The sequence below is a fragment of the Physcomitrium patens genome, chromosome 3, assembly GCF_059467195.1.
Source record: "Physcomitrium patens ecotype Gransden chromosome 3, ASM5946719v1, whole genome shotgun sequence".
NCBI classification, from domain to species: domain Eukaryota; kingdom Viridiplantae; phylum Streptophyta; class Bryopsida; order Funariales; family Funariaceae; genus Physcomitrium; species Physcomitrium patens.
The window spans coordinates 157,457-167,217 of record NC_143412.1 but is presented as its reverse complement, the minus strand read 5'-3'; the positions used below and the strand labels follow the sequence as shown (position 1 = coordinate 167,217).

Genomic DNA, 9,761 nt, shown 5'->3' with positions numbered 1-9,761 from the left:
TATAATATAAATTTAGCCAAAATTAAAGATTATAGCCAATCATAAATTTTTTGAAATCTCCAGGTTAAAGGGCTAGAGTTAAAATATAATACTAGATTTGAAGTATAAAATCTATAGTTGAAGTATAAAGCTAGACTTAAAGTAAAAATATAGAGTAGAATTATTTTTTGAGAGTAAATAGTTTTTGAATTATTTATAGTTTTTTAAGTATAAATAGTTGCTGAATTATAAATAATTGCTAAAATTTTTAAGTTGCAAATAGTTAGTGAAGTATAAATAGTCTTTGAAGTGGAAATAATCTCTTAAGTTTATATAGTTTGTAGGATAAAGATTCATGCATACATTGTTGTAAATAGATTGTTCAATGATTTATAGAAAGTTAGTGCAGTTTTATAACTCAAATTAAGTCCAATTGCATTTGATAGGCAAAATCAAATTAGTAAGTCTTATGAAAGCTGAGTACACTAAATTTGAATAAAAATCAAATTACTTTAATCCTATATTATTATTTTTTAAATTAGAATTTTTATTTTATTCTATTTTGAAAAAAATAAAAACAACCACTTGAGATTTTTGTTGATGTGGGATATTTGGAAAAGAATAATTGTTATAAGAAATTGTAATGCTTATAGGATGAGAATATTTTACTCAATAAAAGTATCTCACATTAAATTGTACACAAACTATAAAGACTTTACATTGATGTTCTTCTACGTCATTACTACCAATAGCTTCAATCTTGGTAAAAATATTTGTTTTTCTTAAAAAAATAGTTTTGTATAAAAACTTAAAGTAACTTAGACCAATGAGAATAATTAGTGTACCAATTATACATAGATCCAAAGGCATAACAATAAGTACCAAATATATTTAGATCTGAAATACAATAATGGAAGAAAAAACTAAAAAAAGTAGAAGGATAAAGATTCTACCAAAAATAAAAAATTCTAAACTTCACCATACCAGCTCTTGTTCTTGTATTCAACTTTAGTTCAAGATAATCTACAAAAAATATCAATCTTAAGAACAAAAGTATATTTTAGATTTAAATAAACAGGACCAAGTTTATCTAAAATATTTAAAATGAGTTTATTCAATTGGTGAATATTATAAAGGAATACATTAGAAAAGGGAAATGAAAGTCAAATGCAAATGCTATCAAAAACAATAAATTAGGAATTCTATCAATTCATTCTTTGTAATAACCTTTAAATGAAAATTACTTATGGTAGAAAATTGAATCTTAGGAACAACTCTATTATGCTCCAAATTTGTGAACATTTTAAAGGTGAAGATATATCCAATTAATAAATATTCCAACAATTTTAGAACACCAGGATAGAAAAAAATCATATAATAATAGATGATTAAGCCTTTAGAGTACCTTAGACCTCTATTTTTAGATATATTTTATATTCATATTATACTATTAATAATATATATCTATATATATATATATATATATATATATATATTGAAAAAAATAAACTATATAGAATTATAATGCATGCAATCTCCTAATGCAAAAAAAATTACAACTACATCTACTATTCTTAATATCACAGCTAAATTGTTATGCAAAAGATGGACACTCATTTTTTTGAGAAAATAATACTCACCCCCTAAAAAATGAATTTTCATGCATTTGATTTCAAAAAATTGATCACAATAATGTCTTCAAATGGCTTAGAAATGATAAATTATCACCCCAAAAAAATCTATTTTTATACTTTTGACATATATTTTTCAACTTTCCTTTGCTTTCTATAGCATTAGTTTGGATGACTTTGCTATGATACCACAACATATAGATTGTTAAAGTTCACATAAATCTTTAGACTTCTATAATAACACCAATTCAAACTTACTTAAAACTAACATTCACTGCCATATTGTACACATTAATGGTGGCAGCCACTACATGGCATATCCAAAGGATCCAAAGCATTTAAAACTTATACAGTCAAAACAATATTATAAACAAAATTTACAAATAAAATGATTTTAGACTCTCATTTTTGAACTTTCCACAATTCATATTAGCCAAAGGTATCAAAAAGTAAAAAAAATAAAAAAAATAAAAAAATAAAAAACTCAATCTACAGTGCTTTCTTGACGGAGGCTGTGGAATTGGGGTTCCACATGTATCATCTCATCTATTCACTTTAAATTCCACTGAACACACTTTTGCCACTTAAGACATAATTTACATTGTGGAACCCCAATTCACATGGCAGCGCTAGATCTAGAACCATGACCATGAGGACTTTTTCTCATCTTCTGCAGCCTGTGCTGCTTCAAGCATTCGAACTACTCTCTTCATCTCTGGACGATCTACACCACTTGACTGAGTGCATTGTTTAGCAATATTTAACACCTGTTTCAATGCCTTTGGATTGAAATTACCTTCAATGAATGGATCTGCAACAGCTTTGCCTTTTTGCTTATTTACCTGAATGTAAAAACGGTTTCCAGTCCGCCACTTAGTTAGCATTCCTTTGGTAATTCATTTTAAAATACAGTATCTAGTATTGGATATGATTATACATCAGAAGTATTGCAAATATCGATTCTTCATTCAATCTCTGGCAAGATCGGTTGTAACTTAAGAACTTTGATCTACATATTTCGTTTTTCTCATCCTTGCTTTTATAAGTTATAGCAAAATGCAACTGTCAACGATTATCAGAAAGTCGATGTTGATGAACCACGTTGTTCATCAGAAACTGACAGACTTACCCAATCAATAATAGAGGTTATCTTCTCCGAATTTTGGATTGGCTTCCGGCCTGTAACAATTTCCAGTAGAAGAACTCCAAAACTGTATACATCACTCTTGTCTGTCAATTGGCCTGTTCTGAGATACCTGTGCAGTTAATATTGTGTTAGTAACAGACATGGATTGGTGATTTTTGTTATCACATATATCATAGCCTTGAGAGCAATGAACATGAAATGGTCATTCCTTGGCATACTAGACCTTTCATGCTAGTTGCAAACTATTAAAAGCGTGACAAAAACATGGATCTTAAATCAGAACCACATTAACAACCAGAATCGACAACAACGGATGTTTGAATGACAATGAGCAAGCGTGTGTCAGAATAATTACTGGCATATCGAGGACGTGGAAGTGATAGAAAACGTACTCTGGGTCGAGATATCCAAGAGTTCCTTTTATCATGGTGGTAACATGCGTTCGGCGGATGTTATCTTGGTCGGAACCCACCTTGGATATACCAAAATCAGCAACCTTGGCATTCATTCTCCTTGTTATCAGAATGTTTTCGCTTTTGATATCCCTGTGAAATATTGTAGGATTACAACCAGTGTGCAAGTACTCAAGTCCTGATACAAAGACGTGTGAACCCAGTCAATACTTTGCCTTAGCCAGCTCATTTTGAAGACGTTTCTAAAGCCCTAAAAATTTGGTCTGGAGTTACAGAGCACAAGCAAATGGCAAAGCCCACAGACTTCAAACTAATTGCAAGGCTAAACTTGTGCTTGAGGTGAACTCATAATTCACTAAATGAAGGAAGAAAAGTAAGATTGTACCACATGCAGTTTGTAAGGCAATGCTGAGACGTTGCTTCCAATCGAGACGAGACCTTTTTCCTGCATTGCTAAACCTGTTAGGAATCAGTCAATGTGCAAACTCAAGTGAAGAAGACACAAAACATACTTTCGATTACTCATCCAAAAAATAAAATAAATGATACACTTCTGATTCTCCATTCCTTTCAGCTATAAGTAAATCTGACCGTGAAGATGATCCCATAAAGTCCCTTCTTCTGCAAATTCGTAAATCAGAACCTTCTTCACATCTTGGCAGTAACCCAAAAGTCTCACCAAATTTCCATGATTCGCACTCCTAAGAAGGTTCACCTGTCCCAATATGACCGGAACGGTTAGAAAACGAAGACAGAGAACAATCACCCTCACGCAAAATACTTTGACGTCCATAGATTAACCCTAAGTGCCAAAGCTAAAAATTGATATGACACTTCCAACCTCTATAAATAGAAATATATATAATTTAATCCATGTTGTACGGCAAACCTTCTTCTTCACATTGACATACAATTTAGTCCCTTCTGTAAACTTCATTTGAGCTTTAATGAGCTAGTTTAATGGATACTTTTATCCTCACCATAGAGGTTAATAAGTGTAAGAGTCCAATGGAAATGCCATCGACCTTTCAGAAAAAAATTCACAAAACGCAACAAAAATTCAAAATCGTACCTCATTGACAAATTCAGGTATCCCTTGTTGAGAAGACTCATCGAGGACCTTCACGACCACCTTCTTCCCATTTGATAGCTTGCCTAAGTACACAACTCCAAAACCACCCTTTCCTAGCTGTGTGGAAGAGAGGCCATTCGTCATATCCTGGACCTGGTCCCAACTAAAATTCTTGACATTGTCTTCGTATGAACTGCTCTCATCCGTGTTGCTTGACTCATATGCTCTAGACGAGCTGGAGTACTCGGTTGGGTTTCCAGAAGTTGGTTGCTTTGACGATCTGGAAGACTCAGTTGAATTACCAGAAGTGGGTGGCCTTGACGGTCTGGAGGTTTCATATGCTTCATGTGGATTATATTCAATTGGGACCGCAAATTGGGAGCGAAAGTTTTCGTCAATCTCTCCACCATCCCTCTGCCAGAGAGAATTCATGTACCATCACACTGGTGTGCATACCAACATTTCAGAAGCAAAATAATAAAGCAAAACTCTCCATCACTAGCATCCGATGCTTAGGAACAATATTAGGAAAAAGGCCAAGATTGTCTAGAATATAGAAGCGGGAGAGAAAATAGGGTCTCGAACCTTACCTCGAATATCCGCTCATTGTCTTCAGAGAATATCTTCCACTTCTTTCCAGAATGCTTATCTGTGGCTGAAACATACAGTTTATTATCAGTATTGAGGTCAAATCTCACACGGATCTGAGGTACGCCGCGTGGAGCCGGAGGTATCCCATCCAATTCAAATATGGTAACCAAGATGTTGTCGCGTGTTCGAGCTCTTTCACCTTCATAGATTTTGATCAGCATACCAAGCTGGTTATCAAAATATGTTGTGAACACAGTCTCTCTAAGAACAGGTATAGTGGTATTCCGTGGAACCACTACAGTCATCACACCTCCAGATGTCTCCAAGCCATAAGACTTGACAGTAACATCTAGTACAAGAGGATTGATCCAAGGCTCAACCTTAACTCCAACCCGAATGCCGTTGCGAACAACAGCACCGCAAACAACAGCCTCATCAGGGTTGATGGACTTATTCAAAACTGCACCATTCTCGAAGAAATCAACCAAGAGCTGTTGCACTTTAGGGATACGACTGGAGCCGCCGATCAATACAACCTCTTGGACGTCTCCCTTAGAAAATTTCGCATCTCGTAGACACCTCTCTACGCAATCCATGCACCTTCTAAAGGGTCCATATTCATCTCTTCGAAGCAGGAACGCGAGATACTGGATTCGAAGTCAAAGCCGTCAAGCAAGGAATCAATGTGAAAGGTGGCTTCCATACTAGAGGAAAGAGCTAGCTTGACTCTCTCCACCTGCTTCTTCAATCTCATGAGAGCACGAGGATGCCTGGTCACGTCCTTCTCATGCTTCAACTTGATTTTCTCAATGAAGTGATTGAGCAATCTCTGGTCAAAATCCTGTCCCCCCAACTCGCTGTCTCCAGAGGTTGCGATCACTTCAATAATGCCCATATCAACGATAACCAAAGTTACGTTCAATGTACCACCTCCGAGGTCGAACAACAGTGCATGGGTCACACCATAAACATCCAGTAATTTTCCTTCGCTCAGATTTGAAACAAGATACGCTAAGGCTGCACAACTATGATCAGAAACAAGATGATACCCTTCAAAACCAGCCGTTCTACAAGCATACTCCACAGCTTGTCTTTGTGTGTAGTTAAAGCAGCCAGGAATACTCACGGTAATGAACAAATTCACGGACCTCAGATATACCTCCGCTAGAACTTTCATATTTTCGAGGACCATGGCGCACACTGCTTCCGGAGAGAAAACTTTCTCATTCCCCTTATACTTGACATGTATCACTGGCTTGTTACTCACACTGCGAACCACTCTAAATGGCCAAAGGGAGCTCATTGACCGAATTAAAACCTCTGAATTCAGATAAGTTCTCCCGATCAATCTCTTGGCATCTGCAACGATAGACAACGACCATCGTCATCATTCAAAGGCCCAGAAAAAGACTAGTGCTTTCAGGATCTGTTTCTAAACTTGACAAGGAGCAGTTCTGTGATAATTGACAAGCAACATCCAAACATTTGAATGGAATGTGAAACAATGATATTCAATTGATCAAGGTTGCAGCTACAAGACCTTGCACAGAAGTATCGCACAGCAAGACTTCAGTATATCTCCCTAGAATGGATCACTAATCATCCAGAAACAATTGTACTACCACACAAAATCACTCGACATTTATGATGCAATAAGACACATGTTGTGCACTAAGAATAATGCCCATAAGAACTTACCAAAAATTGTATTTGTAGGGTTTCTCCACACTTGATTCTTGGCAGCATCTCCAATAAGACGCTCTGTTTCGGTAAACGCAACGTAGCTAGGCGTACTTCGGTCACCATGGTCATTGACGATGTGCTCGAACCGATTCTCTTTATACAACCACACCGCAACACGGCTACTCGTCGTCCCTAAATCTATTCCAATAGGTGTTCTAATAACCTCAGACTCAGCCATGACGCAAAGGTCGTCGCCTCGGAGCTAGCTAGAAGAAATGTAGAGTAAACTCCAGCTTCTTCACTCAGTTCGTAAACGAAAACAGGTTTGAGGACCAAGATTTAGGGCTTCGGAGCGTTAGGATGGTCGCCAGCGAAATCTATTATGCGACAACAATATATCCAACAATAGAGAGAAAAAAAAAAACTAGTTCGGTGTCCACAAGGGAAGGAACATGATCACGTCATCCCTACCAAAGCGCATTCACGCCAGATAACAGAGGAGTATAGTTTCCAAGATCAAAAACGAACCTCAGCAGCATTCCTCCAGGATCAGACCCTAGCCAAACACCTGCTCATCATCCGAGCTTCCGAAACCGCCAAATCCACAACTAGAATCCACTTCGCATCACGCGCGTGAGCATTGCAAGTCGGAAAAAGAAGCAAAAAAAACTCCATAGTATAAAATTTTGACTCCAAGAAGAGTCAAAGTTTACTCACCTTATCAAGTAAGGTGCAAATATATATATATATATATATATATATGTTTGCATATAAAAATTAGAAATCTTGAACACACCTGAACCTTTGTTGTGACCGTTTGGATTTTTATTTTTTAAGGAATTGAATTTCTTAGCAATTGATATGTGTTTTGGAGATTTTTAAACCTTCTTTCATTGCACATTTGTATTGAAAATGCTTCACTTCTTCTCTACCTCTAAAAATTGGAATACTAAGAACTAACACCATTTCAATAATAGTGGTAAAAAATTCAGAACTTTTGTAATGCAAAAAAATGACACCAACTGAAGTCAAAGTCTGCTGATCCACTAAACACATGGATGAAAAAAGTTATTTTCCTCACTTCAAACACTAAAATCTGCCAATCTATGGTCAAATGTTATGGAAATATTTGAGCATGTTATTTTTGTGGTATAGATTAGAATCTTATAGGTGGAAATGGAAATAAGAGTTTTCTTTTTCTTTTCCATTCTTTGGACTAGAATGGGCAATTTTGAAGTGTTTTTGGTGGAAAATAGTCCAAGATTTTTAAAAGTTATTAAGGATTTTAGTTAAAAAAATTACCAAGCTCTTTCATATTTAATAGTTTTAAGAGTAAATAAATAGTGGCATTATTAATCAAAAGTCTAGTATCTTATTGAAACTTTGTATGACTTTACAAATAAATTGACTTGGTCTGAAAACATTGATTTGGTCTGAAAACACAAACATCACCATGTTTGGATTTAAATATGATTGATATTTCTAGAAAATTATCAAAAACAAGAATATGATAAAAACAAATAAACAAGTGAGATTTCTCTTAAAGAAAGATGAAAAAATAGAAATAACTTGATATGTATATTGAGAAAGAAACTGGAATGGCTATTGCCAAAAGCCAAGAAAACTAGAGACCCTTGAAACTAGACTGGAAGCAAGAAAAGAGTTGACAAGAGTGAAGAAGGCTTCACTCTTGTCTCTATATATACTATCTAACTAAGGGCTACGTGGCGATGTTCTATAGGACCTCCAATATGTGTTGACTTTATAAGACACATGCCTTGACTTACAAGGCAAGTTTTTCTACATGTGGGCAGCATAGCTAGCTTGGTCTTTAAGTTAACAACATATGTGGCACATGGCCAATTTGTTGACCACGTTTCTAATCCAAAAAGTCAATTAAAGACACTTATAAAGTCAAAGCAATGTCTATAAAGCTTCTAAGAAGCTTTTAAAGCAAATATTATAGAACTAACTTACTTTTATCTACTTTTATTTACTTCTACCTATTTCTACATGTAATTATTGGCTTACATCCATATATCTGTGACATTACCTCCCCTTCTAGAGATGAATTCCACGAGGAGCAGTCATCATATACTGATGAAATCTATGATGCGATGAATTGTATTCGCCACATACTCTGATCTTTGTTCTCTTCGAAGATGATTGATAGGGCCTCTCAACCATCGGTAGTGTTCCATACTAGGGCGGGAAGACCATCCAGTTATTTGATCATTGTTAAGGCTTTCATAACTTCTTTCGAATAAAATATTTTGAACACCGTCAAGAGATGTTCCTACCTCTAATAAAATCACCAAACATCAGGAGTCCTTTCCAAGGTCGTGGTACCAAACGCGTTGTATCTTGCCATATTTTCGAGGAAGAACATGTCATTCTTGAAGATCTTCATCTCAATTGCATCATCTTGAAGGTTGTAACAATCGTAATGTCTCGTCTCAGAGGTCACCAAACGAAGGCTCTTGAGTTGAATCTACTTGTTGTTGGTTCTCCATATCCTCATCGTCACAACTACAAAGAAGCTACAAATAAAGGTTAAAAGTAGAATGTTATCTTACTTAGATCTTGTTTCTTTTATAAGAAAGATTTTTATCTTGATTTTGATGGATGTCATCGATGAAAAGCCTCCATCTCTTTTGCTACATTTGCAAGTTTCTTTACTGGCTCTCATGTGCATTCATTAATATCATATCTACTCCAATGGACAAGATATTCCAATTTATTTTGATGCCACCTTGAATCTAGGACTTCTTCCACTTCAAACTCTTCATTATTTTCTACTTCTATAGGAAGAGGTGGAGCTTGTCTTCTTCTTGGTATGTCCACTGTCTTGTATGGTTCAAGAAGAGATACGTAGAATATTAGATGGATATTCATTGACTTCGGTAGGTGTAAACGATATGCAACTAGATTGATTTGTGCAGAAATACAAAATGGTCCAAGCCTTCGATAGTCCAACTTATTATAAAGACGAGTGGTCTTGATGTTACGATGAAGTAACCATACCTTATCACCCATGTGGAATGGTAGTTGTTCTTTTCAATAGATATCCGCATTGACCTTTTATTGTTCTTGAGCTTCTTTTAATTGCGCCTTTGTTATTGCATGTAGCTCTGACTAATGAATTGTCAAATCTTTTATAGCAAGATTATCAACTTTTGAAAAGTCAAAAGTATTAAGTCGTGGATGATAACCATAATTGACAAAGAAAGGTGTTTATTTTGTAG

The 9,761-nt window shown here is 35.4% G+C and overlaps 1 pseudogene across 1 annotated transcript; it reads right to left on the bottom strand.

The window, feature by feature from the left end:
• Nucleotides 1–1,960: 1,960 nt before the first annotated feature.
• On the bottom strand, nt 1,961–6,903 carry LOC112279402 (heat shock cognate 70 kDa protein 2-like; annotated as a pseudogene). Its single transcript, XR_016501946.1, has 8 exons — nt 6,532–6,903; nt 4,833–6,192; nt 4,243–4,656; nt 3,762–3,885; nt 3,556–3,615; nt 3,150–3,348; nt 2,740–2,866; nt 1,961–2,452 (listed from the first exon to the last, which is right to left on the bottom strand). The product of XR_016501946.1 is annotated as a heat shock cognate 70 kDa protein 2-like (transcript).
• Between the last annotated feature and the right edge of the window lie 2,858 nt (nt 6,904–9,761).